Source organism: Orycteropus afer, unplaced genomic scaffold (genome assembly GCF_000298275.1).
Source record: "Orycteropus afer afer isolate SDZICR_OR568_19922 unplaced genomic scaffold, OryAfe1.0 scaffold00063, whole genome shotgun sequence".
NCBI classification, from domain to species: Eukaryota; Metazoa; Chordata; class Mammalia; order Tubulidentata; family Orycteropodidae; genus Orycteropus; species Orycteropus afer.
This window is the reverse complement of record NW_006921650.1, coordinates 5,058,525-5,064,524: the sequence shown is the minus strand read 5'-3', so window position 1 is coordinate 5,064,524 and position 6,000 is coordinate 5,058,525.

The window sequence follows — 6,000 nt, the reverse complement described above, 5'->3', positions numbered from 1 at the left end:
TGTCTCAAAGATTTTGGTATGTTGTGTTTTCATTCTTATTTGATTCAAGGAAATATTTAATTTCATATTTTATTTCTTCTATTAGCCATTCATTTTCAAGGAGGGTGTTATTCAGTCTTCATGTGTTTGCTCTTTTCCGTGGATCTTCTTATTGTTGATTTCTAACTTGATAACATTGTGATCTGAGAAGATGCTTTGCAGTATTTCAATGTTTTTAAATTTAGTAAGGCTTGCTTTATGGTTGGAAAATTTTCTATGGTTTATCATGAAGAATATTGCATGTGCACTGGAAAAGAATGAATATTGTGCTGTTGTTTGGTGAAGTGCTCTGTAGATGTCTATAAAGTTAAGTTGGTTGATTGTATTGTTTAATTCTTCTGCATGTTTGTTGAGTTTCTTTCCAGTTGTTCTATCTTTTATTGAAAGTGGTGCATTAAAGTCAACCTACTTCTGTAGTGATACTGCCTCGGAAACCCAAGGAGGGGTCAATATGAGTCGGGTCCGACTCCACGGCACATAACAACAACAACAACAACTATGACTGGAGTCATCTATTTGTTTTTTCAATTCTGTTAAAGTGTGATTTATGTATCTATGGGTCCATAGATATTATGGTTATGTCTTCTTGTTCGATTGATCCTTTAATCATTATATAATGTCCTTCCTTGTCTCTTACAATTTTTGTTTTAAAGTCAGTTTTATCAGAAATTAATATTTCTGCTCGTGCTCATTTTTGTTCCCATATGCTTGATATTTTCCAATCTTTGATTTTCAGTCTATTTTTGTCTTTCTCTCTAAGATATGTCTCTTGTAGACAGCATATTGATGAGTTATATTTTCTTATCCAGTTTGTAACCCTCTGTCTGTTGAGTGGTGCATTTAACCTATTTACATTTGTATAATTGTTAACAAGTATGAATTTGTTGCTGTCATTTTGTTATGTATTTTTTCATGGTGTTCCTGGTTTCTTTGTTCCATATAATTTTCTATGCTGAGTTCATTTTGTTTCTGAATCATGTTATCATTTCTTTTGTTGCTGTTGTTTTAGTATTTGCTAAGTATTTGTGTTTATCCTCTTTCTTATTGTGATGTAAAGGTTTATCATTTTCTTTGAGGTTCCTCTGTGATGTATAATGTTCTCCCCAGGTTTAGAACAGTCCATTCTATCTTGTAATTGTCTCGACTTCCTCACAATTTAGAAGTTTTGTAACTACACAGTATTTTTCCTCTTTTTGGTTTGTAGTTGTCCTCATTTGCCAATTGATGTCCCTGGTTCCCTGTTTACAATCTTGTAAGCTTATTTTAGTTTGGATAATTCCATAGCAGTGTTGGTTTCTGGGTTATGCCATCACGTGTATTAATGGTTGATTGATTGCTTTTATTGGTTCTTTGTCCAACGGGCTCCCTGTAGTCTTTCTTGTAAGGTTGGCCTGGTTTTATCAAATTCTCTTAATTTCTGCTTATCTGGAACTCTCCTAATTTCACCATCACATTTGAGGGACAATTTTGCTGAGTATATAATTATTGGCTGGAAAATTTTCTCTTTCAGGGTTTTATATTTACCATCCCATTACCTTCTTGTCTTTATGGTTTTTGCAGAGAAATCAGAGCTTAATCTTATTGGTTGCCCTTTGTAGGTAACTTTCATTTTCCCCATGCTCCTTTCAGGGTTCTTTCTTTGTCTTTGATTTTGGTGAGTTTGATGATGATAGATCTTGATGATTTTCTTTTTGGGTTCTATACTCTTTGGGGTTTGTTGGACTTCCTGAATAGATATAGTCTCATCTTTCATCATATCTTGTAAGTTCTCTTTCAAAAAATCTTGGGCAATTTTTTCTGTGGTTTTATTTTTCTTTTGTGGTGTAGTGACTAAGGCATTTGACTGCTAACCAGAAGGCTGGAGGTTCAAACCCCAGCCACTCCTTGGAAGGAAAACTGGACAATCTAATTCCATAGACATACCTCCTTGGAAACCCAAGGAGGGGTTGCTATAACTTGGAACCAAGTCAATGGCAGTGAGTTTGTTTTTTTTGTTTGGTTCTGGCATTCTGATTATACATAGGTTATTCCTTTTGACTGCTCGGCCTTCCTTCCTTCTGAGGAGTGGCTGGTAGGGAAAAAGAGCCTGTAAATCAATAGGAACAAGGTCAAACAACCTGAGAGAAAAAAAAAAAAAAAAAAAAAATCGGTGAAGGATATGAAGAAACAGTGTTTCTTTGCTATTCATAAGGTTTTCCCTGGCAAATTCTTTGAGAAGTGGATGGCCTCTTCCTTCTTGCTAGTCTGTCTCAGTCTGTAAGCTGAGCTGATACTTGTGCACCATGTGCATCCTGCTGGATTTGAAACACCAGTGATTCAGCCTCAAAACTTACATCAACACATCACCACGGTATGACAAACTGACAGACAAGTTTGTCTCCCTGTTGGAAAGCTCTCCTACCATCTTCACCTGGATCCCTGCAGCTGACTGCTCTTCTGTGCCGGTCCCTGGGCCTTTTAATCCCTTTTCTCCCACTCTCCTGTCCTCCTAGACACACAATTTTATGTGTAACTGGATCATATCATAGACAATTTTTCTTCTTTTTTTTCTTCTTCATCATCCTAATTTCTGTATTCTACCACCTTAGGTAAGGTATTTTAATAATCTTAAAGGTATATAGCAATATTTTTCTCTATGCTAAAACAATCCCATAAAAATATTTTTTGGTTCTATTTTATTATAGGAGAAAGATATGGCAGTCTGCTTATGTAATGATTTACAGCCTTAGAAACCCTATGGGAAAGTTCTATTCTGTCCTACAGCATTGCTGTGAGTCAGAATTGACTTGACTGTAGTGGGTTTGGTGGTTTTGTTTTATATTTTATTATATCACTATAGTTGTATGTATTATATATTAATTATATGAAGCACTGCTTTAGCTGGCTCCAGATAATGTTGATGTAAATATGTTTTTATTACCATTGATTCAAAACACTTTCTAATTGTCTTTGTGAGTTCTTCTTTGACATGTGTTATTTATATATAAATTATTTAATTTCAGATATCTGGAGATTTTTCTAGATGTACTATTTTGGCTGATTTGTAGTTTAATCACATTTTGTTAAGGAACATATGTTGTAAAATTTCAATCCTATCAAATATATTTAAAACTCATTATATAGTCCATCATATGTATAATTTATGAACACTTGAATATGCATTTTTAGTTATTGGGTGGAGTGCTGTATAAATGGCAATTAATTGAATGTGGTTATTAGTGTCATTGAGATTGCCTATATCCTTATTGATATTTATTCACACATTTACCATTTTTGGTGGTTTTTACTTCTTTACGTAGATTCAAATTTTCCTTCTAGGGGACCAATTGTTTCCACGAATCTTTGGTTTTCTTTATTCTTCTTTGCTCTGGACAAGGAGAGACCTATCCATTGCTGCATCTAGATAGCCACTGGCAAGCTTTTAAGATCCCAGTCGCTACTGGCTAAAGCAGGAGGTGGAACTATGGATGTTCTGTGTCGTATGTGACACCATTTGAGCTCCACGTCCTCTGTGACGATGGTCCCACCCGAGCCCACAGGTTCAGCTACTCTGTCCCTTTGGGCAGCTGGCTGTGACCAGGAAGTGACTATACAATCTTGTCCCTTGTCAGCTCTGCCGAACACCTGGGAATTCTTACAGATCACACAAATACACTCACAGGACCATCGTCTGCCAACCCTATACGTGGTCTTGGGTACACTCCCTGCTTCACAGGCTGCAAACTATAAATTCTGTGTTTTTATTTGTTGTTGTTGTTGTTATTTGCTGTCGAGTCAGCCCCGACTCATAGCGACCCCTCCTTGGGTTTCTGAGGCAGTATCACTACGGAAGTAGGATTGCCCAACTTTCCTTCCGAGGAGTGGCTGGTGGGTTTGAACCGCCAGCCTTCTGGTTAGCAGTCAAGTGCCTTAGCCACTATGAAATTTATTCATTTCACTTTTATCTTTGAAGATCAGTTGGATATAGAGCTGGGCATGGAATTCTCAATTGACACCTTTTTCCTTCAGTCTCAAGAGTGTATCATTTCAATGACTTTTTGACTTTTGGCTTGCAGAGTTTCTGATGAGAACTCAATTCTTACCTAATCATTGTTTTTCTGTATATAATTTTCTCTGGCTACTTTAAAGATTTTCTCTTTATCTTTGGTTTTTAGCATTTGAGTATGTTGTGTCTAGAAGAGGTTTGGTTATTATCTTCCTTGGAGTTTATTGAGGTTCTTGGATCTGAAAATTAATGTTTTTCAAAAATGTATGAAGTCTTCTGTCATTGTATCTTCAAATTTATTTTTCTGTTCGATCATCTTCCTTTTCTTCAGAGATTTCAGCTCCATATGTGCTAAATATCTTCATATTGTCCAAAAGATGTCCAAATTCCCATTCATTTTTTTTCCAGTCTTGTCGAATTGAGTAACTTATAATGATCATTTTCAAATCCACTGATTCTTTTTTTTTCCTATCTCCTACCTGCTGTTATTATCTAGTTGTTTTTTAATTTCAATAAACTTACTTTTTTCTATGTTGTTGTTTGTATGTACCGTCGAGTGGGACCCAACTCATAGCAACCCCTCCTTGGGTTTCTTAGGTGGTATCACTAGGGAAGTGGATTGCTCAACCTTTCTTAGAATTTCTATTTTCTAAAATATAGTTTTAGTTTCTGATGAGATAGGTTTTCTGTTCATTCACTGATACCATATTTTTCTTCAATTCTTTGAATCCATTTTTTGTTAATTCTTTGAACATATTTATAATGGCTCCTTGGAAGTCTTTGTTTGATAGAACTATCATCTGTACTCATTCAAAGTCACTTTCTGTTGAGTGCATTTTTCCTATTATGCATCAGATTTTTGTGGTGTATTTTTACAGCTATTGCAAATTTTGTTTGAAAACAGGACATCTAGATAAAACTTTTTAGAAAGTTTGGGTTCCGTCATGTTTTTTCTAGGACTGATTTTTTTTCCCAGTAGATAAGTTTCCTAAATTTAAACTGTAAATAAAGTCTCTCTTTTGTTATGCATCTGTTTATATCTCTGGTTTGTTCTTATGCTGTCCCACTCTGCTTTTTGGCCTGACATTGTGGAACTCCTCTGTGGCTGTGAAATTTGGAAGTCTGACAAAGGTTGAGCAGGCACGACACTTACCGGCTCTGTGTTTCCTTACTTGTAGGCATTCTCCTAATCTCTAGCTGCTCTACTAGCTTTGGTTGTGTATTCTGACATTTCAAGTTTTCTGGTACCTGACCTGGGTAAAATTGGGAAGTGGATTTAGTTAAGAAAAGCATTAAAACACAGATTTCATTCCATATTGCTCTACTTTTCAAGAATAGTTTTCTCTGTGGTCTCTGTTATCTATTCCTTTATATACCCTGGTATCTCTCCCATACATGCATAATCAGTGATCATTGCCAGTGATTTGAGTAGTTTATGATGTGAATTTGGGTCTTACTTTTACTTTGATTCTTACGTTGCCATGATTTTTCTTTTATACTTACAGCCCATTTCTCAGATCTGAACTCTGATTTCGGGCATTTCTAACTAGTATGGTTGTGTTTTATTTCCACGGCCATTTTCCATGGCCACAGCCACTTGGGCTGGGCAATAGGCATAGATTAGTAATTTTCAAATTCAGTATCTCTTCTCATTGCACTTTTTTTTAAGATTAAAATTCTTCATCTTCTATATGCTTTAGGACAATTTCCAGTTTTTTTAAATTATAAAAGTGTTACTTTTGTTATATATAGGAAGAGTTAGTGTGACCACTTTTCTCCTCATTATTATTAGAACTTAGGCTTGATTCTTTAAAAGTTGCTTTTATTTGACTCCAAATTAGTAATTTTTACTGTTATTATTTTATATAGTCATTTTTGTTTATGCTTACTTATAAGCTTAATTTATATTTTTATGAAATTTATCTTCCACTAGTTCCTTTAATGAGGGTCTATTATTGTTAAAATTTCTTTCTTCC